This window comes from Panthera tigris, chromosome X (assembly GCF_018350195.1).
Source record: "Panthera tigris isolate Pti1 chromosome X, P.tigris_Pti1_mat1.1, whole genome shotgun sequence".
NCBI lineage: Eukaryota > Metazoa > Chordata > Mammalia > Carnivora > Felidae > Panthera > Panthera tigris.
Genome location: NC_056677.1, coordinates 25,446,067 through 25,459,001, shown reverse-complemented (window position 1 = coordinate 25,459,001; position 12,935 = coordinate 25,446,067). Strand labels below are relative to the sequence as shown.

The window sequence follows — 12,935 nt, the reverse complement described above, 5'->3', positions numbered from 1 at the left end:
ATAATCATGAAAAACCACCAGAAATAATGTATTTGAAACATTTTTGTAAGTCTTAAACCAACACAAAAACGTAAGGCTTTTTTTTTAAAGTTTATTTTTGTTCTTATTTCTGCCTTTAGATTTTTCCAGCCAGACATACATCTGTTAAAATTATTCTATTTTTGGAGGATATATTTATTTATGGGTTATAGGGAATCAACTTTTCATAGTGAGAAAGATGTTAATTATCACAGGTATAGAAATCATTCAAGTAGTCTAGCCTTTTATTAGTACCTAATCATTCTATATCTAAAATGCAGTTTTAAAATGTTATACTGAGAAAAAGTTGCCTCTTTCTTCACTGCTTTTAATACACTTGTATATATAATTTCACATTTTTAACTTGTCTGCCAAGAAAAATGTATCTTCACCATTTTAATGAAGTAGAAAAAGTAAAGTGACTTTGATTTTTCAGTTGGTACCATTTGCCTCCAAAAGTGAATCTGCAAACATCAGTAATTCTGACTCTATGTAATGTATTACCCTTAATTGACAATGACATTCTATAAAAGAATTTTATAGTTTCATGACTTACTTTGATTCCCTGAAAATGAAAATAAGAATTTTCAATTGCTTCTCACAACAGGGCAGAGTTTGGAGTTCTAATCCAGACAAGTTAACTGCCTACTAAAGTTAAAAATCAACAGTCTTTGAGGGAACATAACAGAATCCAGAGTCTGTACATACTATTATTCATAATGCCCAGGGTACGAGACATGAAAAAGCCGAAAAATATGACCCATACTGGAGAGAAAAGGCAGTCGATACAGACTGACCACAAGACTAGATACTGTACTTACCAGGGATTTTAATTGGCTCTCCTATTTAAAATCTGATTCAGTAATTTAAATTCTGAGTTTTCAAGAATTTGTGTGGTTGTCTCATTTTCTTTCAGTTTCTTTCAGTCCATTATGAAGCTTCTTGGGAAATCAATTTTAGGTTTTCCTAAAGACAAGTAAGTTTTAACCATACAGTATTTCACTCTGAATATGGTTTACATTCTTCTGATTGCTCTTAAGATGTTTTCTGGTTTCGGCAACTTGGAATTGGAGGGATTATGATGATTCTTTGAGCAACTGTGTCTAAACTTGAAAACAAGCTATCATCCCCCTATATCAAAGTATAGGGAGCTTGTGTGTGTGTGTGTGTGTGTGTGTGTGTGTGTGTGTGTGCGCGCGCGCGCACAGGCGTGTGCACAAAAGTCCCCAAGTGGTGAGCCTGTTCTTATTTTTTCTGAAATGCTACCAAATACAGCTTGTAACTTCAGAGGACTAGCTTCCTCTGCAGGTGACCTGTAGGCTTCACAGGTCTGTGTAAACAGTTTAATTGTTAAAGTGAATTCATGACATTCTTCAACCTTGGCAGAAAATCTCTTGGTTGGCTCCTCTCTCTTCCTTAAAATATATCTTCTCTTTATCATAAAAACATTATGGCAGCATATACAAGAATCTCCCAGGAAAACGTAAAGATACAATGGAGTCTGACTCAAATATTTGGGAGACACCATCAAAATACCATACAGTTGCTCCAGGATCAGTTAGAAAGACATTTTCATGGAAACCAGCAGGCCACCATGGCTCCAAAGGGCACTGCAGCTCTGCTTCAGACTGCCAGTATCCTGTACGCCACATCTGACCACACAGAATCTTGTCGAACGTTCTGGTTCTAAGCCAAATAAGTGCCTGGCAAAGAAGACAGAATATCGGTGGGGCCAGGAGGAAGGGGAGACCGGCTACATTCTGTGAAATGGTACTCATACAGTCTAATTTTTCTCTGTTCACTACATAAATAGCATTTGGAGATGTGGAAAGGGCTGATTAAAGTCAAAGGAGTTCAGCCAATGAACTCTGGCCAGAAAACAGCCTCCACCTGGCCTTACAACAAACGCAGGTCAGATCAGTCCCATACTAATATGCCTTTGTTCAAGAGTATGGCAGGGCCTAACGGTGAAGCCTACTGCAGTAGAGTATTAGTGTGCCCACATGACAGGGTGAGGCTCATTCTGTTGATTTTAAGTCTCCTTCTGCAACATGGAAGCCTGACCCTGCTTACCAAGGTCACAGGGATCATCTCCCTCCCTGAAGATTCCATCCCTCATTTGTCTCTGATGAGTGCAGGGAAGGCAGAGTAATGGGAGAAAATAGTAACTCACCAACAGTAGGAACTAAGAGACCTGGTTTTCAATTGTAAGAATTCAGAAGATGTCATTTGGAACTGGCAATACTTTAAAATTTCAAGGATTTTCTGTGGAGCCAGTCTGTCCCTGTTCAGTCCAAGTGTCCTGGAAGGGAATGACTCTCCTCTCGTGCTGACTCAGTAATCCAGGCAATCTTTCCCTCACGTGGCCCTGCTATCTGCAGCACGTGCTTCCCAAGGTTGCCCTGAGGACAATCTCCAATCCACTGAGTCATCTTCAAGAGCGTGGTCATCTTCTAAAAAAGGGAGACGGCCCTTCTTCCAGCTAAATTTGTCACCTATATTTCTTTAAACTACACCTCCTTCTCTGAGTATCTCTCTGGCAGACTTAGACTCAGAGCCTCCTTGTCCAACACTGAGAATTACCATGAGTGACTCACCCCTCAATACTTTGATCACGAGGAAACAAAACATTTGTCAGCCAGATCCCATCTGGGGTCTTAGAGGGTGCCAAGGTTTGGGCCTCATGTCCCCCCGTGCATGTGGAGAATGCAGGCTTCTGACCAGGGGGAGGAGTTGAGCAAACGCCTGACGAAGTGGCATTTTTTTCACCTTTTCTTATTTATTTATTTTTTATTCAAAAAGGGAACTGTAATTTTAGGGTTTGTAACCTATTCCAGAAAATAAAGAATTCAGTTGTGGGAATTTTTAAAAACGGAGACAGAGATAATGGAGAGGGTTTTAGACAGAAGTCTTTATGTTTTAAGTCACAGATACACAACTGGAAGCAGCTTAAGTCAAAGTAAGGATTGAGGTACAAACAGTGTGGGGGGTGCACAGAATGGGAGAACTGCAGGGGTCCTGGCACCCCTTGGAACCTCGAGACAGAAGCAGGGATTCACTCCTCCCAAGAGTCCTTTCTGTTTGTCTCCTGTTCCTGATTCCAGGACGTGGGGAGGCGTCTGGGTATCTGTGGGCTGGCTCTACATTTTCAGGTTTCTCTATGTGGCAGGAACATGGCTGCCAGCAACTCCAGCAGACAAGGGATTTAAATCAGCTATTACAGCTATGATGAAAGTCATAAAAAAGTTTTTATGGAGGTTCTCCTAAGGAGGCCACCACATCTATGGGAAGATGTCAGGTATCTCCGCAAGTGCCTCCGTCTGCCTGAGTTACGTCTTGTTGGAGAATCTGAGACACTCATAGGACTACATCACTAGTAGAAGCCATAGAATTTATCAAAGGATTCTGCTGAAACCACCAACACGTACAGTTCTATTCTTTTTTTTTTTTTTTTTAATTTTTTTTTTCAACGTTTTTTATTTATTTTTGGGACAGAGAGAGACAGAGCATGAACGGGGGAGGGGCAGAGAGAGAGGGAGACACAGAATCGGAAACAGGCTCCAGGCTCCGAGCCATCAGCCCAGAGCCTGACGCGGGGCTCGAACTCACGGACCGCGAGATCGTGACCTGGCTGAAGTCGGAGGCTTAACCGACTGCGCCACCCAGGCGCCCCTACAGTTCTATTCTTGAAAGGAGTATATGCCAAGGGAAATCTACAGCCGCTGCCCGAGGGACTCCTAAAGGCCATCTCTGGTGTCAGCAGCTGTGAAGTGACCTCGCCTCACATTTCTGGAACGCTTATCCCCGTATCTGTGGCAAGCTGGTGTGGGGATTCTGTGGTCACAGACAGAGTGGCACATATAGAAAGTCCGAAGAAGAACACATGTGGTTCACCGATAACACGCTGGAATAAGGAGTCTGCCTGCGGAGAGATTACTAATAGGTCAATGGAAGCAGTTACAGCCAGTCCATGGGTTTGCTCTCGGAGATAAGAACAATCACTTAGACTTAAATCAGCTCAGTGACCTGGCATGTCCTCCATACCACGGACTCAGGCATCTATCAGACACCTGATCACATGTGTGTTCAATGCAAACCTGTTCAATTTTCAGTAAGGTTCAAAGAGTATGTTTGATAACCCAGCGTTCAAGATAGTGCCTGGCAAAATGGTAGTCACCGAGTATCTGTGGGATGAGTAAACAAATCCTCAAGGGAATGTTGTGTCAGAGTAAAGACATAATAATGGTGACAATAATGGTATCAACATTTATCAAGTGCTTACTTTGTGCCAAGCACTGAGCTAGGCAACTCATGAATTATCTCATTTGATTCTCCCAACACACCTATGAGCTAGGTTCTATTACTGTCCCCATTTAATATATGAGGAAAGCAAGGCAGAGAGAATTTATAGATATGTATAATATGTAATTTATTCATACATTTGACTACTTGGTCCACTAGAGTTGAATAAAAATCAAAGACATACATTCCAATCACTGCACCAAAGGTCATGTATGGGCCACACCCAAGAAGGGACTTCCCAGATAGCCATTCCACTAGGTAACAGTGGCATCCCTTAAAATTGTGCAGAGTGACTAGAAAGACTCATGAAGAAAATGCATGAGGGGCGCCTGGGTGGCTTAGTTGGTTAAGCATCTGACTTTGCCTCAGGTCATGATGTCACGGTTCGTGGGTTCAAGCCCCGCATTGGGCTCTGTGCGGACAGCTCAGAGCCTGGAACCTGCTTTGGATTCTGTGCCTCCCTCTATCTCTGCCCCTCCCCCACTAGTGTTTGCGCGCTCGCGCTCTCTCTCTCTCTCTCTCTCTCAAAAATAAACATTAAAAATTAAAAAAAAAAGAAAAAGAAAACGTATGAACACACAGACATATTCTCTCCCTCCCTCCCTCCCTCTCTCTCCAAATGCTAAACCAGAGAACAAGTTAATATTACATCACTGGGCTGAAAGCTGCTGGAGGATTGGGGTGCTAGTGAGATGCAAGGAATTTTTGTAATGCCAGTAGAAACTCCCATAAAGAATGCTTTTGAAGCAGAAATGAAATGACACGTTCCCACAAAGCCACTGACAAGAACATAAACCAAACGGCTGAGTCACACACTGCAAATTCCAGCTGCAGTTCTGAATCAAAAGGCAGATTTCTAGTACAAAAGCCAAAGAAATGTTGGGAAAATATAGGTCTTTTCTGTCACATCCAATGGCAACTTCCATCAGCAGAAATGTCACAATTAGCCATGGAATCGAGTACAGAAGGTTAAATTGTTGCCAAGTGAGCACCCAAGGTCCTTACGGGCACATTTTATAAAGAGAATGCAAACATTGAAAAGAAGCTCAGTGACAGAAAGACAGAGTGGAGACCTGAAGTTACTTATTGACTTGAATAGTCTATACCACAGAGATGACAGGAGATTTACACACCTGCAGGGGAATCAACACATAAGGCTTGCTGTAGTAATAAATATGACTTCAGGACATGGTTTTGCTTCTCATACAGGAAGGACTTTGAAGGCCACCGGAGTACAAACAGGAGGTATCTTTATTCAAGTTTTGTCCAGTGTGGGTAAAGATCATTCTGTATGCACTCTCACACTAATGCCAGAGGATTCTGGTCTCCCTGATTTAGCAAAACTTCATAGTTTCATAGATTACTCTAAATCAAAGGCCAACAAATTTTTTCCTGTAAAGGGACAGAGAGTAAATATTTAAGGCTTTGTGGGACATGTACTATATATACTGCATATTCTGTTTCTTTTTTTAAAACAATCCTTTAAAAATGTAAAAAACAAACAAACAAACAAACCGACCAAAAACCCCTTCTTAGCTCAAGGACCATACAAAAACAGGCTGTTGGCTGGATTGGTCCTTGGGCCATACTTTGCCAGTCCCCTACTAAATAAATCACTGAGAAAGTGGATGTGTGGGTGAGAAACGTACGATGAGGTATGTACATAATTTAATACACACACACACTTTCACATACATGTTAGGTACGTGAAACTGTTCTTTTTCCCATTAGAAGATAAATTCTTCCTGTGCAAAGACTTCACTACGAGTTCTTTGAATTCTTCCCAACAGCAAGATATGAATTCTACATGCAGCAAATCTCAATAAATATGGGCTGACATACTATTATAAAGAAAACAGCCTATGTTAAAAGACCACGGCCAGGGAAAGTCTTTGTTTTCCTTTTTCAATAGAAAAAAATGACAGTTTTTCTTTCTATTTAACATCTAGGGATATGTGGCTTTTAATAGGCAAGTCTAAGTGTACCCGATAAAGCTTTTATCATCATCGACATCAATGACATTAGCACTACTATTTTAATGTCATAAATTATGGCTTTCAAAACACTTTCAATATATTATACCATATCAGTGTCGACATCAGAAATACTGTGCACTTTCAGAGATGAAATTTTCACATTAAGAGAAAAAAAGCAAACAAGTTTCAGAAACTCCAGATTTCCCGATGCTAAAAATTAGTTAGAATGACAGCTCAGAATCCACCATTTATACATGAAATGTACTATTTGTCACAATAAAGAATTAGCAAAGAAATAAAAAAAATGTTTTTTCTACATGCATATCAAGGTATTAATTTGATCAAGAAGAAGGACTAAAGATTTCAGAGGAAGAAATATATACATGACCTAGAGTCTAACTTTCCATTCTATGAATCATTATTTTTGGTCATATCTTGACTACAGAATCCAGTTGGGCTTTTCTGCCTCTGGGCTTAATTTACTTATTTATTATCAGTGCACTGAAGGGCCATGCATTCTCGTCATGCATTTTTTAAAACTATTGCTGAGGCATTTTCACATTCGGTGCTATAATAAACATTTTATTATTGAACTCCAGTATGTGCTCCTTTCCTCTAAAGATACCTGAAGTTATGTATCACTAAGAATAAAAATACAGTCTTCTTGGTTCAGAAAGTTTTTATTTACTGGAGTTCAAAATGCCAGCATTATGAGATAAGCTATCATACACGATGCTGACAACAAAAGTCAATATGCACCGTCTAGTTTGGGCTCCACCATTTTTTTGTGCTATTTTTCACAGTTGGAGCATGCAGTTATCATACACTCTCCTTCAAATCACCATCTCATTCCACTTACGGCTTCAGAGGCAATTTTCAAGGTTGAGAAATGAAAAGGATGGGACACGGTGAAACAGCAACTTTGTCCCATCGTCATTGTCTCTTTATGCTGTTCTTGGCCATGCTCTGCTGCCAACTTCACCAGTGAGATTTTTTACCCAGTTCTACACTCCAGAAACCCATCTGGAGAAATCCTTCCTTCCCTCACCAAAGGTAAATGGGAATTATGTTTAGAGCATATACTTATAACCCCTTCGACAAACTAGAAGTTCTCATTTCCTTCCAAAATTACATCTCGACACCCATTCCATGATTTCAAGGTCTTTCGTAACTTGATCCTTCTCACTAGCTAAGTTAATGCATCTCTGTGAAGCAACTTGGTAAATCTTGGGAGAGCTTCTAGGTAAAATTCATTTCCAGAGAGTAGTCTCACTATTAACTTGCTGCTAATGGATATACACTAGTTGCGAATCTATGATGAGAGGAATAAAAACAAAGCAGAGTCTTTTCCCAGGGAGTCACTCGTTTAGTATATACCAGGTATATCTAGGTATATCCAGGATAAACATCTAGGAGGTCATACCGTCTCCTGTCTCTCCTTTTTCGTTCTAAAGGTGGCCCCAGTCAGGGCTTTGGATCCCTCCCAGGAGTGGTGACTTTAGATTCTTCACAGTGAAACATCCGTAAGTTCTATAATATTTTTCTCACCATGAGAGACAACTACCACATCTTCATTTTTGTTTCTCTTTGTTTTCTCTAACCAGGAAAGGGTGAAGAAGGCATTGCCACATTTATACTAAAATAATCCTTCCACCCTGTTGGCAGGGTCACGTCACTAACACCAAAAGACTCGAGGTTTATTCTTCATTCGCCAACTTGGCTCCTGTGTTTTCCTGAGAACCCTTCTATTCCTGCACTTTTATTCCAATCTTTTAGGGTCTCGCTCCATTTCAGCCCCCATGGAACCTTCTGGTCCAATTATCCGTCACTCCCTAACACCCCCCTCCAAACTTAGTGGCATCAGACAACACTTACTATGCTTGAGATCTCATGGGTCACGAATTTGGGCAGGGACAAGTAGTTTTCACTCCACAGCGACTGGGAGCTTCGCTGGGTGGTTTGAATGGCTAGAGAGGCCAGCAATGGCTCAGTGTAGGCCCTGTGTCTGAGGTCTCTGTTGTGGCTGCTGGCCGTGTTCCCTTGTTCTGCTCCACGTCACACGTGCTGGAGCTGGAATATCTAAGGTGGCTTCTTCATTCGCATGTCTGCTGTCTGCACGGGGATGGCTGGAACGCTGAGGCTCATCAAACACCTGTCCACGTAGCCTTTGCATGTGGTTGTTCGGACTCCTTCGCAACACAAAAGTCTTCGGGTAGTCGGATGGCGGCGAGGTTCCCCCAGAGCGTTAAGAGAGTAGAAAGGCAAGCAAAGTCGTGGCAGAAGGTATTTCCAGTACGTGTAACTGACAAAGGCTCTTATCTTGAATATACAGTATTTTAAAAACCACTAGAGATCATTAAGAAAAAGAGAGACAACCCAATAGAAACATGAGTGAGGTAAGTGAACGGGTACTTCACAAACCAGGATTACATAATAGCCATTGAAACTATCAAAGAAATTAAGACTCATGAATCATCAGCGGAATGCAATGGAAACACGATATGTTATCGTTAGTCACCCAGCAGAATGGCTAAAATGAAAAAGAATGGTAACACCAAGAGAAGGTGAGGATGCGCAGAAGCTGGAATTCTCAAATACTGCTGTGGATAAACTGACCAGTTTTCCACCGGGCAGAGAAAACGGCCCAGCATCATATACTAAAGATGAGGATGCACATTCCCTGTGACCCAGCAGTTGAACTCCTTGAAAATAAAAAACCGCAGCTACACATGCCAACGTGGATGACTCTCACAGACATAATGCTGAGCGTGAAACAATAGATGCCACAGAATTCCACTTAAATAACACCGAAGAAAACCTTCCAACTATGCTACAGTGTTTAAGAATTCATTAACAGATTGAAAAACTATGATGAAATACAAGGAAGGAATTGCCATACAGGGCAGGTTAATCGTTATCTTGGAGAGAAAGAAAGACAGTCACAGCGAGAGAAAATGAGGGTGTCCTCATTTGCAGCCATGTTCCACTTCTTGGACTAAGGAGGTGGTTACGTGGACGTTTGTTTTGGGATCGATCATTGAGCAGCGTGTCCTTGTTTTGTGCACTTTTTGGTGAGTATGCTATAGTCTGTAACTAAAAATATCAAAAATAGAGTTCAAAAAATTGTTTTTGTTTTTCTCGTGTTGTTTTTGTCTTGATGCTGTGCCATTTCCTTTTTTATTTTCATTGTCTTATGTGTATGGTTCTTCTGGCCAGCTAATTGCAAGGGTCCTTGCGGGCGAGGAGGGAAGGGACAGCATTCACGTACAGCTGTTTTCACCGTGCCATCATTCTCGTCAGCTGCCATGAAGCCAGGTTGCGTCCTGAAAATAGGTCTCGCTTCCACGATTCTCCCCGTAGCCTCCACTGCCTGGTTTCTCTGCACTAAATGAATCTGGCAAGCAGCAGGGCCTGGGGAGGGGCGTGGGAGAGAATCCTGCCACCACCTGGACCTCCCTTACTGTGCGTTCCACCTTTTATGTAAAAGTAGCTTTTGCCTGTCAGCATGTTTCTTGCCCTCGGTAAGTGTATTTCTTGTCTGTGATTTCTGAGAACTGCAGTATATGCAGCTACACTCCTATCAGAACATCTATCTTATACACAAGAAAGACCCAGTGGTAGATTTTGTCTTGGTTGTTCCCAGCTGAAGCATGTGAAATCCTCACCGAGAGCCCTTCCCCGGCCACTGAGAACGTATCTTCAGTTTTTATGTGGTTAATTCTGTCACAGAGACAGTTGTTACCTTGCTTTGATAAATTTTCGTCTAAGAACACGATTTATCTGACATCAACTAATTGTGAGCATAAAACAGCCAACCAAATATCCTCTTTTCCCTTGCTTTGTATTGACTTGCAGGTTTCTTGTCGAAAAGCTCAATGGAGACATAGAAGAATTACATTTAGATTTGATTTTTTCTTTCTTTACAAAGAAAAACACATTCTTTAGATCCTGGTGATAGAAAAACACCAGGTGCTAAAAAGGAGTGAAGATGAAGATCTTGCCCTGCTTGGAGATTTTCTGGGTGCACATTATTGCCTATTTAGTCTATTCTGGTTCTAGGTGGACCCTAAAACAACAAGAACCTTCCATGTATATGCTGGACTGGTGGTCCAGACCACCCCTTTGATTAAAACACTCTAGCGCATAAGAAGAAGAAGCTATTAGAGATGACTCTTTCTACAAGAGAATATTTTTCAGAACCAGTGTCTTGTGGGAGAACACCTACGCGCTGGTAGGAGTGCAGGCTTCCGTAACGGTGAAGCTGTGGCACTTCCAAAAATGGTTTTAACAAACAGTTTCTTTTCAACTTGCCTGTTTGTAGTGATTTTAACCAGTCCCACCAAACCAGGTAATTAAGATGTGATACTCCTCTCTACAGTGACCTCAACTTGTCCTATATATTAGACCACAGAATTAAGAGTATGGGCTTTGGCATCAGAGCAACTGGGCTTAAATCTCAGGTCAGTCATTAACGAGTTGCTTGATGTATGATGAGTTACTTTATCTGTGAACCTCAGGTTCCTCATCCAAAAACCAAAAGAAAACAAACCTATTTGATGGATCACCGACAGTACAGTAACAATGCATGTATGTACATCCTTTACCATGGTGTCTCACACACAGTACGTACTCAATAAGTATTAACTCGTGTTATTTTGACTACTATGGCTTTATTACAAGTAACTGATTTATTGTAATGATCGGGTCCATATAACATAGTAAGGGCTATGAAATAACAGCCACGTAACCCAACATGAGTTGCTGGGTGAGAAGAGGGTCGAGGACCCTTGTGAACTAACTGGGCAGCCTGATGCAGTGTCATGGATGTTGGCAAAAGACAGGAGACTCCTGAATCAGAAACAAAGGACTCTGTTACAGCACAGCAGGTGTCACGAGCGTCATATGTGTGTGAGGTCCCCCTGCTCCCTCCCAGGTCTCCTGAGGGCAATGTGGAGCACTGCAGGTGGATTCTGTGTTTGGAGAGGGCAACCCCAGAGGAGGAACTTCCAACCTTTTACAGAAGGTTGATAGCAAGCCTGCCCAAACTTTGCCCTGAGGAAGATGGCATCTTTACTATTCTTAAAGGCAGAGGAATCTTCTTCCCTCTTCCCTAGAGGGAGACACCATCTCTATTGTCTAAGACCGTTGGCTACACAAACTACCTTGAAAAGAGAGCCCAGAACAAAACGCACCAATGCACCTAGTGCCTATTCACAAGATGTACAGAAACGTGAGAGAAACATGAAGAACTGTCCCCTAAAAAGAGAAAAACAGAGTGGGTTTGGGGAAGAAAAAGGTTTTTAAAAACAGGACAGACCATGAATAAATAGCGTAGGATGAAGTGCTTTTCTTTTAGATCCTTCTTCACTTTTTACGGATACATATTGTACGTGCACAGGAAAATGCATGAATCATAATTAGACAATTCACTCAACTTTCAAAACAGCACAACGACGTCAACAGCACCCAGACTGACAAAAGGCTAATTTCTGGCTCCCAGAAGACTCCCTTGTGCTCTCTTCTAGTCACTAAACCACTTCCCAAGGGTAACCACTAACCACCGATGAGTTTGGCCTGTTTTTCAACTTAATTTAAAGGGCACCAAAAAACATATAGTCTTTTGTGACTGGTTTTCTTCCTGACTCGTTTCTTCTACACACTACAGTGGTAAGATTTATCCACACTATTGCCTTGGTTTACTGGAATTGCTATGTGATGTTCCATTATGTGACGGCACTACACTTACACATTCTCCTGCGGATGAGCACTTGGACAGGCCCTGGCTTTGGATTGTAACAAATATTGCTATTCCAAACATTCTAGTACATGTCTTTTGGTGAAGACATATTTGCACTTCTGCTGGGTATATACCTCTAAGGACAATTCTGGGCCTGAAAAGCAGTTTTGAAAGGGTTAAAATACGCTAATGCAAGGTCCTGCGTGAAAATACTAAGTCCTCTTGGTTATTATTTGCCTCCAAAGAGTGCATCTGCATCAGCGTGAAACAACATGCCACTCCACGACCATGATTAAAATAAAAGAGTTTGTAGAAGCCAGTCTAAATGAGACATTCTCATCAGCCTACATACGAAGTCTTAATTAAAATACATTCACATTAAGACTCCAGCACTTTAGGGCTGCTATTCACTTTTGCTGCAAAACAAGCAAGGAGGCAGAGATAGGCTCGAGGCGTCTGGAGCGAACATACCCAAAAGTAGAACAGACAAAACAGCAATGAAAGCTAATATGGAACGAAAATACCTGTGACAGAAAGTCCCAGTCATGCTAGAAGAGAAGCCTAAGAAGAAATTGGTATGAATATATTCCATATACTTGGAATACTCAATTGGCTATGTGAGCAAATAAAATTGTGTGAAAAGAGTGAATTTACTGGTTAGGTTCACCGAGCCAAGGGAAAATAGCAGGTGGAGGCATTAATCCACTGAAGCAATTCCCCCCCAACACAAGATTCTATCTGCCAGAATATTAAAAAATAGCAACAACAACAGGAAGTTTAAGAATTGTAGCCAAATCCAGCACTGTACAGAGACACAAAAGGCAAACGAGAAAGTCATAAGGGATAGAAACCAGGCCAGGTCTCTAAGGTAACTGTTCAAAAAAAAAAAAAAAAAAAAAAAA

General features: G+C 41.4%; 1 protein-coding gene across 2 annotated transcripts in view; it reads right to left on the bottom strand.

Annotated features, from left to right (window-relative positions):
- Positions 1–12,935, bottom strand: part of LOC102963013 (melanoma-associated antigen B3-like) — a 198,767-nt gene that overhangs the window by 123,116 nt on the left and 62,716 nt on the right. The window lies entirely within an intron of this gene.